The sequence below is a fragment of the Sus scrofa genome, chromosome 1 (genome assembly GCF_054392235.1).
Source record: "Sus scrofa isolate SSC_HxYL_T2T_F1_AM1 chromosome 1, Sscrofa_HxYL_maternal_Yorkshire_Landrace_v2.0, whole genome shotgun sequence".
Classification (NCBI taxonomy): domain Eukaryota; kingdom Metazoa; phylum Chordata; class Mammalia; order Artiodactyla; family Suidae; genus Sus; species Sus scrofa.
In genome coordinates this window covers 181,157,683-181,179,155 of record NC_139383.1, presented here as the reverse complement: position 1 = coordinate 181,179,155, position 21,473 = coordinate 181,157,683, and the positions used below count along the sequence as shown (strand labels likewise).

At 37.4% G+C, this 21,473-nt stretch overlaps 1 long non-coding RNA gene and 1 pseudogene across 5 annotated transcripts in view; one reads left to right on the top strand and one right to left on the bottom strand.

Annotated features, from left to right (window-relative positions):
• The window catches only part of LOC102162695 (uncharacterized), a 704,814-nt gene that overhangs the window by 252,327 nt on the left and 431,014 nt on the right, over window positions 1-21,473 (bottom strand). The window lies entirely within an intron of this gene.
• LOC146406897 (mitochondrial import receptor subunit TOM6 homolog pseudogene) lies at window positions 6,188-6,412 on the top strand (annotated as a pseudogene).

The following is a 21,473-nucleotide window of genomic DNA, read 5'->3' as shown; positions in this document are numbered from 1 at the left end:
TGACAACAGCATTTATAAAGTACCTACTATGTACTGGGATCTCTACATATATGCATCTCTCAACTTCACAGTAGCCCTTTAAAGTGAAATTGTTACTACCATTTTAAAAATGAGGAACTGAGACTCACAGAAATTAAGCAATTTTTTCCAAGATAACAAAACAAGTAAGTTAAGGAATAGGTATTAATTTTTCTAGTTCTAAAATTCATCAACTTATCAACATACTATGTTGATTTTCAAAGTAACCCGTTTGGGGAAGAAATGAGATCTCAGGATTGTTAAAGCCAATCCAGGCTATATATGGCATTTCCCAACATGGTCATCTACACGGTTGCCCACACAATAATTATCCAGCAATGTTAGCATCTATACATTGGCAGAAAAATCAGAGTAGGCTAATGGCATTGCATCACTGTCAACTCTTCCACCATGATATATTTTTCAGTTCTTACTGAAAATAAATAAAAGCAATAGCAATATATTGAAACATTCTTTATATCACAAAAGTGTTAAGTATGGACCTTTATATGAACATAATAAGGTTCTTAATCTTTGAACTTAGATTAAGACTCATGAAATTAATTCTTTCTAAATGGAGAAGTTTTAACCCTGAACCACTATAAATGTATCCTTTATTAGACACTGAAAGCTGTGTTGTATAATCCGTTTCCTTCTTTGCTTGGCTGCCTGGAACCTAAGAACTAAAGGTCCTTAATTCAACTATGTCAGCTTCTTCAATTTAGGTTTTCTAGTATAGCACTTTCCTCCTACAATGAGATTATGAGTTTGTAATGAACTACCAGGATGTTCATTCATGTTCCCTAGGCCTCCCTTCTGGCCCATTGGTTAAAAAATACTATGCTGGAAGAACACTTCCCCCCTAAATAATAACATGCTAATTGGGGGCAGTCATTGAGGAGTTATACTTTCTAAATGCTTCCAGATGAGCCTAATGTTCAGCCAGGACCTAGAACTTTTAGCACAGCTCTCTCAGCTCATATCAAGAGTTAAAGAGAATGCACCAGAATTGCTGTAGGAATGCTGTCAACTGAAAAAAAAAAAAAAAAAAGCCCACTGTGTGGGAGTTCCTGTTGTAGTTCAGTGGGTTATGTACCTGACCAGTATGCATGAGGAGGTGGGTTAGATCCCTGGCCTTGTTCAGTGGATTAATGATCCAGTGTTGCTGTGAGCTGTGGTGTAGGTCACAGACATGGCTTGGATCTGGCATTGCCGTGGCTAAGGTGTAGGCCAGCAGCTTCAGTACCAGTTCAACCCCTAGCTTGGGAACTCCCATATGCCACAGGTATAGCCCTAAAAGGAAAAAACAAAAACAAAGCCCACTGTGTGGCAAACCATCTTGTCTCATTTCTTCCTAAAAATATGTTCCAGAAAATTCTAAAGCTCAATCTACACCATCCTGTTATACAGCACTAGCATCTAGATAACAAAAGGGTGAAGCAGAGTGTAGAGCATCATCAATTTCCCCTGATACTCATCTTGCTACAGAGGAGGAGGGGTCATTCAATTCACCCCCTCAGCCAGGGCCAGAGAAGAGGCACTTGCACACTTTCCTACCATCTTCTGTGAAGGAAGTGGTGGCATTTTTCTTGATTTGCTAAGTCATTTGCTGAGTCACTAAAGCTGCCAGGAAAGAGGAACCACACAAGTGCAAGAAAGCAAAGCTGAGAGCAGGCATGGCTAAGATTTATGAGAGTCTCTTCAACCAAGAGGAAGTAGTGTGGGCGCTCAACAGCACATGAGGACCCTAGAAGCAAAAGTTCTCATCTTTCTAATCTTTGTTAACAAGACAATTGGAACTGTGCACACAGAACTGGACAGAGCCCCCAGGAGTTCAATATCTACATTGCAGGTGAGAGTCAGATTATGGACTCTGATCACTCAGAGAATCAATAACCAGTTTCTCACAAGTGCAGTAGTGACCAAGAATGAATAGCAGACTCACTTCCTACTGATTTGCGGCCACATGCGTGCAGATGTCCAGAGCCACCACCCCAAGAGCAGACAATCACAGTCCAGTCATACATCATCAGTCCAGGGCAAGGATGGGAAATCAGGCCCAGGAAGAAAGGGACACTATAAGAAAGTACATTTGAACCTCATGGATTTACACCCTCAAAAAACTCCCCCTTATAGACTACACTGAAGTTGAGACCAATCATAAAAATTGGAAAGTGGTTATGATTTGGCTACCAAAAAAACAATCACAGGATTGGGCCAATACTTAAACTGAAATGAAATAAAATATAAGCTCTCTTCTTAAGGAAGCTTAGGTGCTTCAAGACCAAGTATAGTTTGAGAAGAGTTTCAAATAAGAATGCTTACATCTGCACTTTACGTAGGTGGTGACAATTCTACCAAGCTTTGCCATAATTGTAACATTCTCCTTTGCCAAAAGGTAAACTGAGGCATATTAAAAATTTTAAGAGTTTGAGCAAAAATCAATTTGAATCAGGCAGCATCCAATCTAGCAGAGGAAACTGTACAAAATGAAAGACTTTTATAGGCAGAAGGGAGCAGGAACAAGGAAGTTATACTAGGCCAAAAAGCAGGTTGATTATCACAAAGTTAGTTTCCTTTAGGGGATGGCAGGAGTCTATCAGGCAGATTACTATTACTGTTGCCAGAATTCAGCCTCTGTCTGCCAGTGCTGAAATGACATGCAGAGACAGAGTTTTGGGTAAAGAAGAAAAAAATTAGCTTTATTGCTTTGCCAGGCAAAGGAGGGTCACAGCAGGCTAATACCTTAAAGACTGTTGCCCCCCATTAGCAAGACGTGGGAGGAGTTTTACAGTAAAAAGGAGAAAAACAGGTTTTCAGATAGGAATCATGATTGGAACAACATGAATTATTCTTTCTTTTGGGGAATCTTAGTCATCAAAGCTGAAGTCAAGGAGATCTTGGTATGATCATGATGGTCTTCTGGGCTATTGCCTAGAATAACAGTACTGGCAAAAAGGGCATATTGATCAGAGATTAGAACAAACTAGCGTAAATTCCTGAAAAACATCAAGTGCAAATAATCTTTAACCCACAGGCAATTATGCTCAGGGTGCCTAATCTTTAGCTTATGTCTTTGTGTTTAGCATGCAATTAACTCAGGGAGAAGGACAAGGTAGGACTCTAAGCTGTTCAATGCTGAAGTATTCATTTCTAAAAGAAGCGCAAGGAATATACCTTTTCTCTTAGGTGTATAAGATGCCTATATTATTACATGTATTCCTTGAGAGGGAACCAGAATACTTCCCCAAGGCTGTACTATTGTTGCTTGACTGTTTCTCCCTTCCCTGATCAGCAACTGTCTGAACCTGTCCCTAGGAATTCAGGGAAGGTTCATGGTGGCTGAATGAGGCCCATTTGCTAAGAATAAGAAATGAGGGACACAGAAAGGCTTTTGTGCCCAGGAGCCCCACAGAGCCATGTTCAGCTTCAGTACTGATCCAGTAATTCCTGAATGACTGGCTTAAAGTTCCATTTGTGGAAGAGCTAAAACTATAATTAAATTACCTCAGTTTGGTGATGGGGGACTTAACATAAGCCAACTCCATTTTGGACCTGTTGTCTTGTTATTAATATGCTACAAAATGTGAGGCTCTTTTCTTATTACTCATGTTTTAGGAGTTTGGATTTAGTTTTTATTACCTTTTAACTGAAAGCTGTTTCAAATGACTTTCAGAAGGTCATGATATATAAACAACATCCTGACATTTATTTTGATCATCAAAGATAAATATGGTCTATGACCAGAAAGCACCTATTGAATGTTTCAATCTACACAGTACAAAGTTATGCTATTTTGCTATAACTTGGGATCTTATATATAGTAAGACACTATATTTATCTTTGAAGTTCTTGAGTTATTATACTCAAATATCAAGCATTCGCCATATTTATTTAAATGAGTGGGTGTGGCTGGACACCAATAAAATTTGTTTATTGACATTGATATTTGAATTGAAAAAACTTGTGTGTTCAGGTTTTAACAGTAGAGAATATAAAAATATAAAACATAAGTAGAAGACAGGGAAAATCTTGCCCCCCTCCCCCCACCACCATCTATACTGTGGTTTTCTAAGCCTTGTGAGTTGGTTCAGATCTCCTACTGTCTTTGGTGCTAGTTTGCAAACTGGAGGTGAAATAGACTATTGCGAAGATTAAATGGATATCTACAAAGTGACTACCCTGGTGACTGGCATACAGTAGGTACTCAGAATAAGACAGCTACAATTGTTACCTGTCAGAAAAGATCTCTTTCCCCAAAAGTCATAGGGATAGGGCTGGAAAATACCTAGATTAAAATGCAAATGTGAGGCCTTAATTATTCAAATGTTCCCTGGAAGTCAATTATATTTCCATTAAGAGGCAAATGTGCATTGGAATTCCTGCAGGGGTACATTACAAAGAGGAATGGGCTTCAGAGTGCAGAGCAGAGCAGGGAATCCTTGTGACCAAATAATAAGAATGAGGAGAAGGGGTATGAGTGGGTGCTGTACTAAAATGGTGTGTGTTTGTTTGTTTGTTTGTCTTTTTGGCATTTCTCGGGCCACTCCTGCGGCATATGGAGGTTCCCAGGCTAGGAGTTGAATCGGAGCTGTAGCTGCTAGCCTACGCCAGAGCCACAGCAATGCGGGATCCGAGCCACGTCTGCAACCTACACCACAGCTCATGGCAATGCCGGATCCTTAACCCACTGAGCAAGGCCAGGGATTGAACCTGCAACCTCATGGTTCCTAGTTGGATTCGTTAACCATTGAGCCATGACGGGAACTCCCTAAAACGGTGTGTGTTTTGATTAGGGGAAAAAAAAAAATAGTGTTAAGTAGAAACTTCTAGAGATGTGCTCCAACAATCTGGGAGTTAATAGGGGATAGAGAGGCAGAGAAAATCTAGTCCTCCTACAGGGAATTAGTTCCTTTTGGAATATGGGAAGATGTTGGCTGACTTGGAGGGGAGACCAAGAAGTCAGCCTGGTTATCACCATAATCCAAAAGGGTAAATTAGAACCACCATCAACAAAATCTCAGACCCCTAGAGAAAGAAACAAAGTAGGTTGAGGGTGAAATATTTAGTTTCTTAGGAAATACCATAACAAAATTACCACAAACTTGGAGACTTAAAAGAAATTTATGGAGTTCCCATCGTGGCGCAGTGGTTAACGAATCCGACTAGGAACCATGAGGTTGCGGGTTCGGTCCCTGCCCTTGCTCAGTGGGTTAATGATCCGGCGTTGCCGTGAGCTGTGGTGTAGGTTGCAGACGCGGCTCGGATCCCGCGTTGCTGTGGCTCTGGCGTAGGCCGGTGGCTACAGCTACGATTCGACCCCTAGCCTGGGAACCTCCATATGCCGCGGGAGCGGCCCAAGAAATAGCAACAACAACAACAACAACAACAAAAATAAAAAAAATAAAAAAAATAAATAAAAAAAAGAAATTTATTCACCCAGTTCTGATGGTGAAAATCCAAAATTAAGGTGTCGGCAGGGAGGCACTACCTGAGGATACTCTGGGGGAGAATCCGTCCTGGCTTCTTTTAGCTTCTGGTGGATGTCTACATTCCCTGGCTTCTGGCCACATTGCTCCAAACTCTGCTTCTCTTTTCACATTGCATTCTCCTCTATGTCTGGCTGCTTCTGTCTCTTATGAAGACCCTCATAATTGGATTTAGGGCCCATCTGAGTAATGCAGGATAATCTCGCCTAAAGATCCTTTCAAGACTCTTTTTCTAAGTAAAGAAATAGTCACAGCTTTCAGAGATGTGGAGAGAAACATATCTTTGAGAAAGCCAGAATTTAAACCATTACAGTCTATCCTCTGACCCACCACCCCACATCGAATTCCTGTCTGTGCCATGAAAAGAAAAAAAAAAAAAAAAAAAAGCATTCAGCTCTTCCCAATATCCCTCCCAAATGTGGACCTATTACAGCATCAACTTAAGTACAAAATTACATCTAAATATCATGAATTTAGAAGTCTCAATGTCATCATCTAAATCAGGTGATGTGCGACTGTAAATATGATTCATCCTGGGGCAAAATCATTCTCTATCTGTGGACCTATGACATTGAAAAGCAAGTTACCCACTCTCAAAATACAATGATAGCAAAGTCAGAGGGTGGCCAGCGCCAGCACGGTGCGTGAAGAGAGGCCTTGCAGAGCGCGGAGGTGCTGCCATGGCTTCCAGCAGGGTCAGTGCGAACCCTGCGGGCTTGGCAAATGAGGCTCCCGAAGTTCCAGACAACGTGGGAGATTAGCTTTGGGGCATCTACCACTTCAGCACGAATAGAAATAACTTCCGGAGGAACCTCATTCTCAATTTGGGACTCTTCCCTGTAGGTGTTTGGCTGGCCAGGAATTTGAGTGACATTGACCTAATGACACCTCAGACAGGGGTGTAGCCATAAAGGCACACGGAACCCCTGTGCTGTACTCGAACCTTCCAAAAACAGAGTGTCCAATCTGTGACCATCACAAGACTTGCCCTGATGGCAGCTGACATTTGATTCGGATGGGCACCTTTTCTTCCCTGCTTGATTTCCTTTTCTTGGCTAAGTCCACTCAGAATACGCTCCTCTGGTCAGCAGGCAGGCTTCAGCTAAAGTGCTGCCCTCTGTTCTGTCAAGTTTTAAACATAGGCTTTATCTTTGCTCTTGTCCTAAGGAATAATCTAATGGTGTTTTAACAAATATTTGAAATAAAGACTGTACACAAAGACCAAAAAAAAGAAAAAGAAAAAAAAAAAAAAGGAAGAAAAGTCATAGAGTAACAGTGTTAGACATTTTCATTCTAATAGGGAGAAATTGGAAGCAATAAAGGGGTTACCTATCCCTCCAAAAGTCTGAAATGCAGCAGGGGAAATTTCATTAGATTTCAAGGCTTAAGAAAAACCCTCTGTTACTCAAGGCTCCACTTGGCATCCACTCAAGGCCTGCAGCTCTACCATTTGGGCTCACAGCTTCTAGATGGGTCTCTGCAGGAGCTTTGTAGGCTGCTCAACATGAATCTTCTGCCTCTGACTGTGCGATCACTGCTCTGCCCTTGGAGTTCTCCTCCTTTTCTTGAAGGATACCACATGTTTGCAGGTAAGTAACTCTTTCAACCTTTCCCTGTCTACAGATGCCCAGGAGTTCAACAGCTTTCCCTCATTTTATCCTGTCCCTGTTCCTTTTAGTCCAAGTTTGCGATGTGTCTGCTGGTATATTACTCTCACAAATGTGGTGGGTCTCATGTACATATCAAGAGGACTCATGTCACTATAGATGAGTGGGTCCTCTGCACATCTTCTCTGGATAACTTCACCTCTGTTCCTGGCTTCTGCTGAGATTGTCATGTGCATCTGTGAGTGACAGGTAATCTCTTCAACCAAAAGGTGCTCCAGCCCCACCTTTGGTGTCTCTCCAGAGCATGCAACCCTAACAGCAAATCTGCTAACATTAGCATCTTGTGCTATCTGAATAGGATGCAAATTTCTCAAATCATCAAGTGCTGATTTCTTTTGCCTTAACCATTCCTTCCTCAATTGCTCTCTTTCCTCTTGCATTTTACTATAATCAGAAAAAAAGAAACCAGGCCGCATCTTCCACAGTTCACTTAGAAATCTCCTCAGCTAAATATCCAAGGCCTGTACCTACAAGTTCTATTCTCCATGTATATAACAATCATATTTCCTCTATTTTACAGTAACATGTTCTTTGTTTCATTCTGAGTCTTTACCAGAAATACTCTTAACATTCATATTACTATCAACACTATGCTCTTGACAGTGTATGTGTCTCTAAGATGACAGACGTTTTCTTATTTGTGGTCTTCCTTCTGAGAGCTCACTAGAATCTAGGCTTTTTCTATCAGGCACCTCAAAATTCTCACAGCCTCTGCCCATTAGTGAATTCTAAAAATTCTGCCACACTTTTGAGGTCTTATTACAGCCACCCCTGCTTCCCAGTCCCAAAATCTCTATTAGTTTCCTATGAATGCTAAAACAAATGATCACCAATTTGATAAATTCAAGCAACCTAATTTTATTCTTTCACAGTTTCGGAGGCCAAAGTCCAAAGTTAAGTTTACAAGAAAGGCACTCTCCTTCTGAAAGCTCTATGGGAAAATACGTCTTGCTTTGTCCAGCTTATGGTGGTTTTCAACATCCTTAGCTTCCTTGGCTTGTGGCCACAGTACTTCTATCTCTGCACCATCTTCACATTGCCTCCTCTTCTGCCTATGAGATCCCCCTTGTGTGTCTGTAATAAGTGGACTTATGTACATATAAGTGTACTGATTGGAATACCCAGAAAAACCATAACCCTTAGGTCAGGTCCTAGAAAAAAAGTGAGGGGAAGGAATGGGACTTATCAATGAGACAGCAAATGCTTTGTTAAGATAGGTCAGTGTTCAGCTACCTAGACAGCTGAGCAGCAAGAAAAGAGTGCTTGTGCTTTACTCTAATGTATTCTGTCTTCATTTGATCACTGCTGGTACCACAGACCATAGCACAATTCAGCAGTGCACTTTAACCAACATGGATGTCTAACACGTGGACATCAGAAAGGGTGAGAGGGAAAAGAGGACCACAAAGAAGCAGCCAACTGGACTGAACAGAAGAAAAGTCTGTAACTTAGGGGAATATGTAATGAGTCAGTGCAGCCCCTAGCCTCGTGCCTTGGAATGGCAGCAAAATAAAAAAAAAAAAAAGTGCTAGGAGATTTTCAAAGATGTAAAGAAAAGGAATCCACCTGGGTTGAGAGTCCTCTTTTCATTATGTCCTCTTTTCATTAAACCATCTTCAGTTCCTAGATGAGCAGCTTTCACTTAAAGCTCTCTGAACTAGAACTATGCCCAAACATATTACCTGCCCAGTTAAAGTCCTGCCTTCTGGCAGATTACTGTACTTAACTGCCCAGCTTCTCAAGGGGCTATGTTTCTCCAGTTTTCTAAAATCAGATGTTTCTGATTCTTATACCATATTCCATGCCTATCTAATCCATGACCTCTGTTTCTTTACTGGAAGTTGGAGAACATTATTTTCAGAGGAGGAAAACCAATAAACTAGAAGATTTAACAAGAAAATTAATATTTAAATGACCTTGAAGCTCATAAATAAATGTCTTTTTAAAATGAAAGAAAGAGCTTTCTCCTAGGTCCCTGAAATTCCAGTTTAGTGTAGGTTTTTATGGTCAATTTATAAAGCTCCTAAAATAGAATTTACCAAGAAAGCAATAGAACACAAACCCAATTAAGGAAACACAGTCCTCTCCCTTAGTATGTAAAGCAAGTACATCAAAAGGCAACTCTACAGCAAGATGTAGGAGCAAGGTCCTATCTTTCGAAGGCTAAATTAAGATAAATTTCAAAAGCTCTCTCCTTAACACCTTACTAAAGAAAATTGCATTTTTTACTATATTTACTAAAGTTGCTGTGCTTCCTGCCTTTAATGACCAACCTCTTTGACCAGGGTCTGCTGAAATCTCATAAAGATGAACTTCACTTACAAGCACAGCACAATGTCCAGGTTGCATAAGCTGACTGACCACAGGGTCTAGCGCCTAGATGAGGAGGCCACCCCTGTTTTAGCTCTGTTTTAGAACTGCCCTTGATGAAACTGACCAAAGAGTATTATTTTCTTTAACATCCCTCTTTTCATCATCTATACTTTTTTCAAAGCATATAGAAAGAAGATCAAAAGAGCTGAAGCTTCTGTCTGAATTATCCTGAGCACACTGAATGACCCTGACTAACTGGTTCTTAATATTTCTGCTGGCTTAGCACCAAACGGGCACTACCTCTCTGTAGAAGCAGCCCCACAGGCTCTGAGGAAAGTAAGTGGGTGTCCTAGTGGGTATTCTATCATCTGAAAACTTAACAAAATTCAGTTTTGGTTTTGTGGGGGGTGGGGTGGTGTTTTTTGTTTTTTTTGTCTTTTGTCCTTTTAGGACCGCATCAGCGGCATATAGGCTCCCAGGCTAGGGGTCCAATCAGAGCTGCTGCCGCCAGTCTATGCCACAGCCACAGCAACGCCAGATCCAAGCCGCATATGTGACCTACACCACAGCTCACCTCAACGCTGGATCCCCAACCCACTGAGAGAGGCTAGGGATCAAACCCGCAACCCCATGGTTCCCAATCCGACTGTCTCCACTGAGCCATGACAGGAACTCCCAGATTCAATTTTAAAGGATCATGTGTGCAAGATAAGGTTAAGACTGCTGTCATTATAGAAGGAGACTCAGATTCTGAAAAGCCTCTGAGTATAGAATCAGAAGCCTTTATCAGAGTTCTTATACTTAACACCCTGAGCCGATAGATATGCCTACAAATTGTCAAATATTTGCTATCAGTTTAAATCTGGTGAATTATTTCAAATCTCTCCCATCATTTCTTGTCTGTCACTGCTCCCTTGTTTTCACCTATTGCTCTATGCTAGTGGGCTCTGGAATATAGCCGATCTTACCAATCCCTTCCATTAATTTATTTCACACTGTTTGTTTTTAAGGCTACCCAAAGTAGAACTAACAGTGAGTACAAAGCTATCACCAGTGAAAGAGTAATAATAAAATTATAAACAGTGACAGGGTAATGAAGACATTTAGATTGTCTATTTTAAATTTTCCTTAGTTGCCATTTTTAAGTATCTTTTTTATAACTTAGTTATCATAACTAAATTTTCTACTGGTCTATACAGAATAGATTTTCATTGTGTCCTACTGCCAACCTATTTTCTATCAATCCATGTCCTTTCTGAGGTTGCTTCCTTTGAAAACCACCCAAAACATACAAAAAAAATTTAAGGTGTTTTTAAAAGTGTTTCTTTACTGCAGAAAAAAAAAAATTATAATCAACTACACAGTTTTTCCAAATAGCTATTTTAATAATATGTTAACTAAGTGCATATATTAGAGTTATACCATTGCCTGCGAAGATAAATGAGCTTTGTTTTAGTGAGAAGATCCGGAAAAGTAAAGGACTGAACTTGGGAAAAGAATGTTTCTATACCCTTGTCCTTTTATCTTCCCTGCACTTAAATAATTTGAGAATCTTGTTAGGCGATTGTGAAATATAAATGTAAGTGGACTGTTGAAATGGAAAGCTTGAAGAAACATGGGGTTCATCATGACCTGAGGGTGGAACAAAACAAGGAGAACGTTGTTGTTGTAAGGCGTAGCTCATCTCCCTTCTGTATTTTCTTCCTGTGATCGGATTTAAATGAGTAAAGTACCTTCAGTGAAGAGTGTGACTGTTCTCCACACAGAAATCAGAGAATTTATTGTTCCCAACTGTTTATCAGAGTAATCATTATAACCCAGTAACTAACGGAACTTCCTTGACCTATCCAGAGAATACAGCCACATATTTATAATTCTGAAGTCATTTTGGTGATTAGACTCAAGTGATAGTGAACACATATTTCCAACACCATCTTCCACATGAAATGCAGTATTACCTAAACCCCGAGTTCACTGGCCTACAAGAAGAACATATCCTTTGAACTCACATTTAAGCATGGGACTGCATGTATTTAATCAACTTCTGGACAACAATGAAGTTGGGAATGGAATTCTAGATTCTAAGCCACAATTTGTATTTCAAAGATCAGCTTAACAACAATGACCAAGTCTGACCAACTAAACTTTGTAAACATTGTTAAGGATAAAGATAATATCTAGTGTATTTGGCCTCTAGCAAATGCTGAGACAAACAGCTAAGAGTTTTATTTTTCTCCCTACAGCCAAATTCATATTCCACTCTCAGGTTTCTTCTGTGTCTACACAACAGAGTATCTTCTGTGGCCTTCTAGAAAGTCACATATTGTTTCTACAAAGGCTAAAAGGTTTTTTTGAGCTGCCCCAGGTGAAGGAACAGTACAATAATCCATTTAATTCTCCCAAAGTCACAGCCTCCTCGTGCCTTCTTATTCATCTGTTTACTTCCTGTGCTTACTTTCTGGATAAAATAGAAAGTCCTTGCACAAAATGAACTGTAAATTTGAAATATAAAATCTCAACAGTTAGTGGTTTCTAAGTATTTAACTAATATCTTCTAATATTTTATCAATGTAGACAAGAGGAAAATGGGAGATTAATTACATGTCCATCACACAAAAGTCCCTGGAGAATACTCGACATTTAAAACAAGGTACAGACTAAATAAATTATTATTATAAGATAAAATAGAGAATGATAGTAGTGTATTTCACAGGCAAAGCATAGAAAATGTGGAATACTTCAGATAAATATATTTTGGAACAGACTATATGACTAGGAAGTACAATATCTGATTTCATGTCAATGGAGCTTTTCCTGTTTTTAATTCTATACTTCTTCACTGAGACAACTTAAATGTATAAATATATCAACCAAAGAAGGAGACAAAAAGCATAATCCCTTTTTCAAAAGAAGACTCATCTTGCATTAAGATGACATTTCATGATTTCCCAAGAAATGTCTATTTAACTTGTATATATATACACACACATATATATTTATGTTATTTGCTTTTTCTTAGGGCCACATCTGTGGAATATGGAAGTTGTGGGCTATGAGTTGAACCAGAGCCGTAGCTGCCAGCCTACTACACCACAGCCACAGCCACAAGGGATGTGAGCACATCTATAACCTACACCAGAGCACGTGGCACTACCAGATCCTTAACCCACTGAGGAAGACCAAGGATTGAACCCACATCCTCATGAATACTAGTCAGGTTTGTTTCCACTGAGCCACAATGGGAATTCCCTTACATTTTGAAATAATGATTTTTCCCCTGTATTAAACAGTAATAAAGTGTTCTAATTAACTTTGAACCCAAAGGAGGAAAACAGGAGAAAAGCGATATTGAATGAAAATAACCACTTCATCTTCTGATTCAAGCAAGAGTCAAACGTGAGACACAATCTCAAAGTTTGTCTAAGATTCCTTAGTAAGTGCTAAGAGCAAGCCAATTGTGATCAGATTCAATCTAAACATAATAATGACTATGGAAAAAAGCTGCTGTGAAGGAAAAATGATGAAAATGTCATTCCAAGAGAAAGTTTATAATTTTCAGAGTAGCTCAGAGGTAAACAGTTTATGCCTACAAATTTCTAATGGTTATGAGAAATAAAAGTTCTTCTTAAAATTGAACAATATTACATAATTTGCCTTTTCCAATTGACTCAAACCATCTCTTTATTAACCTAGTTTTATTTTTATCTAATTGTTTACATTTGAATGGAAAAGCTTTATGGTGCAGAGAAAGGTGCAATTGTTACAAATGGAGGTGTTATTCTTCATTTCAGAGTTATTCTTAAATGTTCACAGAAAAAAAAATGGATATTGAATGTTTTGTCACACCTTTACTGGCCAATTGCATAATGCCTCTTGTACATTTCATCAAAAGATGAGCATTTAATGGTATGTATCAAAGACAAATTCCTTCAGCTTGGAGTTAAAAAAATCCATCATAACTACAATGATGCCACCAAGTGGCAAAAAGTGTGATCTCTTAAAACCTCATATCTGTGTAGCATGTCCTGAAAGCTACTGTAAGAAAATTTATATTTCAAAGGCCAAATTTAATCAGTGAAATTTCTTTATTTATAAGAGCTTGTTGTCACATGCTTTGGTTTATTTTATGACTTTTTGTTTAATTCACAAGTCTTCTCCAAATTCATTTGCAATGTGTCTTTCCCTTATTCATTCAGCATTTACTGGACTCTCAACTCTGTTAGTCACAGGGACTAAGCTCTAGAAGCACAGGAATTTGTAGGACAAACAGTGTCTCTGCCTTCATTATGTGTTGAGTCTCACAACTTTTTCAACAAATGCTCTGATGTCTAGCTTAAATTTAAAAATCTTTTTAGAGCTACAAAACCTGGTTCTGTGAAAGATTTAAAGCATCAAAAGCATCTTTGCATTCAGTTCAAGCATTCATATATATTAAAGCACTTCTTATTGTTATCTGCAACCTTCTGGAGAATTGCATAGCTGTCCTTTTATCAACACCAATTAACCACTATTTATTTTTTGTATGCTATTAGGCAATTAAAGGTGCACAGGATGATATGCTTTTTTAAAATAGTCTGTTGCCACCTAAATGACATTTCAAAGGAGTATCAATTTTAGGAGAGTAGCAAAAATAGGTCATTTTAGCAAAGGAAATTCTTCCATAAGTGGATCTAACTGAACGCACATCTATTATTTTACATATCAGAATAACTGAATTTTGGCACTCAGTGAATTTTTTCTTTAATTTAAAACCCTGTTGCTACTACTAGAGTGTCATTATAGGAAACTTTAAATACCACCATTAATCATCTGAAGTTCAAAAAAATGGTAGCAACAAAATAGAATCAAGGATCAAGACAACACCATAAAGCTGTAGTCATGAAACAGTATTTCTGGCATAAAAACAAACAAGTAGACCAGTGGAACGGAATTGAGAGCCCAGAAAATAAACCCAAACTAATATTTGACAAGTGAGCCAAGAATATGCAAATGGAGATAAGACAGTCCTTTCAATAAATAGTGCTGGGATAACTGGATATTCACATGTAAAAGAATGAAACTGGACTTATATCTTATGCCATTCAGAAAAATTAACTCAAAATGGGTTAAAGGCTTTAACTTCACAACTAGGATAACATTCAACTAAAAACTTCTACACAGCAAAGGAAATCATTAACAAAATGAAAAGGCAATCTACTGAATGGAAGAAAATATTTGCAAATCATATACCTGATAGAAATGGGCAAATAACTTGAGCAGATATTGTTTCAAAAAAATACACAAAAGGCCAAGAGGTACATGAAAAGATGCTAAACATCACTAGTCATTAGAGAAATGCAAATTAAAGCCACGATGAGATATCACCTCACTCATGTTAAAATGGCTATAATCAAAAAGACAAAAGACAACTAATGCTGATGTGGATATGCAGAAAAGTGAACATTTATACAGCATTGGTAGGACTGTTAATTGGTACAGCCACTATGTAAAATAGTATGGAGGAACCTCAAAAAATTAAAATTAGAATTACCATATGGTCCAGCAATTTCACTTCTGGGACTATATCAAAAGGAATCAAAAATGCTAACCTGAAAAGACATCCGTATCCCATGTTCATAGCAGCATTATTTACAATAGCCAAGACATGGAAACAGCCTAATGTCTACTGATGGATAAATGGATAAAGATGTGGTATATACCACACACACACACACAAACACACACACACAGGAATATTATTCAGCCATTAAAAAAACAAAGAAATCATCCCATTTCCAGCAACATAGGTGTACACTGAAGGCATAATGCTAAATGAAAAAAAAAAAAAAAAGAGAGAGAGAGAGAAGACAAATACCATATAATCTCACTTACATGTGGAATTTCTTTTAAAAAATTCATAGAGGAGTTCCCGTCGTGGCGCAGTGGTTAACGAATCCGACTAGGAACCATGAGGTTGCGGGTTCGGTCCCTGGCCTTGCTCAGTGGGTTAACGATCCGGCGTTGCCATGAGCTGTGGTGTAGGTTGCAGACGCGGCTCGGATCCCGCGTTGCTGTGGCTCTGGCGTAGGCCGGTGGCTACAGCTCCGATTCGACCCCTAGCCTGGGAACCTCCATATGCCACGGAAGCGGCCCAAGAAATAGCAATAAATAAATAAATAAATAAATAAATAAATAAATAAATAAATAAAAATAAAAAATTCATAGAAAAAGAGGTCAGACAGACATAGACTTGTAGTTACAAGATGCAAAGCCAAGGCAGAAGTTGGGGGAAGAGGAAATTGATGAAAGGTGCTCAAAAGGTATAAACTTTCAGTTATAAGGTAAGTAAGTACTAGGGATGTAACAGAGGACATGATGACTACAGCTAAGACTGCTCTATGATATATATGAACCTTGTTAAGAGAGTAAATCGTAGGAGTTATCACACGTGGAAAAATTTCTTCTTTTTTCCTTTTGTTTTTCTTTTATTTTTATTGTATCTATTGAGAAGATGGATGTTAGCTGAACCTGTTATGGTAATCATTTCACAATATATATAAATCAAATCATCATGCCATATATCTTAAACTTATACTACATATATAACAATTATTTCTCAAGACTGGAATAAAAGGGCCAAGCCAAAATGCATTTACCTTAAAACTCACAACCTTGAGAGACATGGATGGAGTGCTCCCTGCCAATTAATTCTCAGAAAGCTTTCTGAAAATAATTCATTTTCAAATTACCAAAATGGTTAAAGGAAAAGCCCCCTCCCACAAGATCACTGCATGACAATGACAAAATTAAATGCTATAAATAACACACTGTTATAAATAAACACAAAGATACTAGGACAAGAAACTTAAACTTCATTTTCTAAAATACCCCCTGGATTATAGGAAAACTTGTCTTATCACAAAGATACCATGGAGTATGTATTTCATGAGGGTAAGAGTAGATGTTAGAATAGAGATCCTTAAACAACTGATATTTTACCAAATCTATATGCAAATTAGGTTGTACAAACAAAAGCATATATATATATGTATATATATACATGTATATCTTTATATAACCAGAAAACTAAATAATGAAACTACCTCCTTTCCATCTCACTTTTTTCCCATCATTATTGCAAAATTTCTTTTAATCATTTAGGATTAAAATGAAGGAACCAGCCTTGACTTCTTCTTCTTTACCTTCTAGATTTTATCTGTTCTGAGTTCTTTTTATTTACTCTAGAATTGCTTGAGAATTAGTTGCTAAAAACATAAGCTACAGAGCCACACAACCCAGGTTCAAATGCTATCCCCACTGCTCTTACCTCTGTAACTTGAATAACTTACTATATGTTTTAGTGTCCTTGCCTATAAAATGAGGATAGGAATATTTCTCTCATAGAGTTGTAAGGATTCAATCAGTGAATATGACAGAAGTGCTCAGGACAGTGTCTACCACACAATAAGATTTGTAGAAACACTGGCTCCGATGACTATTTCTTAGGTTTCTTCTCCTTAATATTGCTTACCTTCCCCCAAGTCTACCTTTAATCCCCTCCCATTTATAATTAGCTACAATTTGTTCCTTCCTAAATGCAGTGTCTATCTCTTCCATTAGATCCTGAATGGGCCCTAGTGCTAGGTGACTCTAGCTAAATTATTGCTTTTTATCATTTTATCTCAATGGTATCTCCAAATAGTCCTTATTTTTACAAACTGTTTATCATCTTATGGTACTTGGTGAAATCCAACATGCCTTTTATACAGTAATTCCAAAAGGAAGAAAGAATGTCAAACAGAATCTCTAGGAAACTTCTGTTAAACTATATAGACCATTCTCTTCTCCTCCCATTAGGAAAATCCTGGAACAGTTCCTCCTTGTGCAATTTACAATTTGTAATTTCTATTTCTCCGTGTCAAATTTTTCTTGTACATATACATTTATACATTTTACCTCCCCCACAAAGTCTGTAAGTTCTTCATTAGCAGAACCATCTGCTTTTGCAGTTTATACCAAAATAATTAGTAGACTTTTAAGTAAATAAAAGACCTGGATAAAACTGTCACTACACACAGATGAGATGATATCATATATAGAAAACCCACAAGACTCTACACAAAAACTAATAGAAGTGATAAATAAATTCTGCATGGTAGTAGGATTTAAGATTTACAGAAATTGGTTGCATTTCTTTATACTAAAAATGAAATCTAATACAGAGAATGTAATAAACAATCCCTTTTAAAATCACACACACAAAAAAAATACCTAGGAATAAATCTCACAAGGAGGTAAAAGACATATGCTGAGAACCTCAAAACATTAATAAAGAAAACTGAAGATAATTCAAAGAAATGGAAAGATATCTCATGCTATTGAATTGGAAGAATTACTATTGCTAAAATAGCCATATTACCCAAAGCAATTCACAAATGTAATGTGATCCCTGTGTAATTACCCATGATATTTTTCACAAAGATAGAACAAGTAATCCTAAAATTTATGTGGAGCCATAAAAGGCCCAGAATTGCCAAAATAGTCCTGAGGGGGAACAGAAAAAAGCAGGAGACATAACCTTCCTAGACTTTAGACAATATTACAAAGCTACAGTAATCAAAACTGCATTGTACTTGCACAAAAATAGACATACAGATCAACAGAACAAGAGAGAGAGCTCAGAAATAAACCCATACACCTACGGACAATTAATCTTCAACAAACAAGGCAAGAATATAGAATGGATAGAAGACAGTATCTGAGCAAGTGGTATTGGGAAAGTTGGATAGCCACATGTAAATCAATGAGGTTAGAACATACCCTCATGCCATACACAAAAATAAACTCAAAATGGCAAAAAGACAAGATACCATAAAACACCTAGAAGAGAACATAGGCAAAACATTCTCTGATACAAATTTTACCAATGTTTTCTTAGGTCAGTCTGCCAAGGCAATAGAAATAAAAGCAAAACTAAACAAATGGGACATAATAAAACTTATAAACTTTTGCACAGCAATGGAAACCATAAACAAAACAAAAAGACCAGCTATGGACTGGGAAAAAAATATCTGCAAATGATACAACCAATAAGGCCTTAATTTCCAAAATATACAAACAGCTTATACAATTCAATAACAAACAAACAACCCAATCAAAAAAATGGGAAGAAGACCTAAATATACATTTCTCCTAAGAAGACAGACAGATAACTAATGGGCACAAAAAAAAATGCTCAATATCACTAATTATCAGAGAAATGCAAATCAAAACTACAATGAGGTAACACCTCATACTGGTCGGAATGACCATCATTAATAAGTCTACAAATGAAAAATGGTGGAGAAGGTGTGGAAAAAAGGAATCCCTCTAAACCATTATCAGGAACGTAAGTTGGTAGAGCCATCATGGAAAATAATATCAAAGTTCCTCGAAAAACTAAAAATAGCTGCCATATGATCCTGCACTCCTGGACATATATCTGGACAAAAACATAATTCAAAAACATATATCCACCCCTATGTTCACAGCAGCACTATTTACAAGGTGAAGATGTGGAAACAACCTAAATGTCTATTGACAGATGAATGTATAAAGATGTGGTAGATATATGTAATGGAATACTACTTAGCCATAAAAAAGAATAAAATAATGTTATTTGCAGTAACATGGATGGATCTAGAGATATCATAATCATACTAATAAAGTAAGTCAGACAGAGAAAGACAAATGCCATGTGATATCATTTATATGTGGAATCTAAACTATGACACAAATCAGCATATCTATGAAAGAAAAGAAGACTCACAGACAGAGAACAGACTTGTGGTTACCAAGAGAGAGAGGAGGTGAGGAAGGGAAAGACTGGGAGTTTGGGATTACCAGAGGCAAACTCATACAGAGCATGGATAAACAACAGGGTTCTACTGTATGGCATAGGGAGCTATATTCAATATCCTATGATAAAACATATGGAGGAGAATATTAAAAAGTGTATATATCTATAACTGAATCATTTTTCTATATAGGAGAAATTAACACAACATTGTAAATCAACTATACTTTAATAAAATTTTTTAAAGACCTGGAATTCTTTGAGGATGTTGCCAAGTGAAATTCTAAATGTGATGCATAGTAATAGATATAAATATCTAGTTGGAAGTATAAGGTTAAATGTTTGATAATAAGTCAATGCTATTGTTACTTTTTCCTCAGTATATTTTTCTTGTTCTTCCTTGCCCTTAACTTCAAGTAGGAGAACCAAAAAACTGCTTGACAGTTTTTCTAGATTTTATTTTCCAAAAACCTTAAACCCTTAAAAGAATTTAGATATTTCAAGAATTTGGGGTACAAATATATCTGCAAAGCAGAAATACATTATTTCGTACATAACAAACTTAGGTGAGATATTCTCAACCCTATCAAACTCAAACAAGATACATCTTTAACTCTTAGGAGAGAAAGGAGGAGGAAAGGAGATAAGGATCAGAGGTGGCTGTGGGTCCACAAAAGGAGACTTTGGTTGTCACAGCTAAGGGGGAATTCAAGGCCAGAGCCAGAGGGAAAATGACTACTTGAATCATAGGCAGAAGGAACCCGTGACACATTCGCAGTGTTCTCTGTCCCATGATCTGCTTAGAAGTTTCAAATATACTGATTGAACCTAAAAGACCAAAGTAAGCAAAGTGATGGTAACCTGGATGGGTATGGGAGCTAAAGATCAAGAAATGTCAGCACTACTAATGCCCTTGAGGCTCCAGTAAGGGAATGAAAAAGAACGAAAATCCAGAGTAGGACATCTTCTATCCTGGTTAGATTTCAAGGGTTTTCTTTTTTCTTTTTTTTTAGAAAAATGAAATTATGGTTTTTGCACCTCTAAATTTTGGAGCTGAGATTCAATCTCCTTCCATAAGATTTATAGCTGTGATTGTGGAACATGTTTTGCTACTATATGTCAAGTCATTGGGTAAGTGTCAAGAACGTTATGAGCATTATCTCTTTTATACCTACAGAAAACTGTGAAGAAATTATTTTGTCCTTTTACAAACAAGGAAAAAGACTCAAGAAATTAAGTAACAGAGCCATCATTATTTTTAAATAGCAGAGCTTGGACTCAAACCTGCATCTACTTTACTCCAGAATCTAAGCACTTCACTACCACCCCTCCCTACCCAAAGATTCCATTATCCATTACTGATGAAAATGAAAGATTTCTCCATTGTTCACCTGGACACATACATTAGTTCTCACCTATAATGAATAGCCTACTTTTACAGAAGTACCATGAATGTTATTAGTGGATTTGTGTCTGGAAGACAGAATATTCTGTTGTGAAGTTATAGTCAAAAAGGCATAATTATACCCTAAACATCCACATAAAGGTGTTCCAAAGAATTTGATATAAATAATACACTTAAATTGGCTCCTTGGGTTGATGTAATTAAATGCTCTTTATAAAGTATTTTAAAGTTACTATTTAAAGATAAAAATCATTTTTGGAGATGTATACAATAAACTATCATAAAACTTGTGACAATTTTGTGGGGTATTATCTATAGTTTCTATGGATACTTAGAGATGAGGTTCAAATAAAGATCAGGAGGATAAAGAAAGCCTTATATTAGCGCTGTATTTGAGCAGAATTTTGTAATGGCTATAATTAATGTAAGTATTAAGTATCTAAATAACAAAATGAGTATTTTAATATAGTGCAATGGGAAAATACATCAAGCATGTTTCCTCTCCTAGAGAGCATTCTTCTTATCCAACATTTCAACAAAGTAATGTAAAATATACGTAGAACATTTGGACATTCTATTAAAGCATAGAAACAAATTACTATACTTAGAAAAGCTCAATTTGTTGTTGTTTTTGGTCTCACTATTCTCTCTTTTTTTTTTTTTGGCCACACCCACATCATACAGAAGTTCCCAGGCCAGGGGTCAAACCACACCATAGTCACAATCCAAGCTACTGTGGCAACAACACCAGATACTTAACTCTCTGG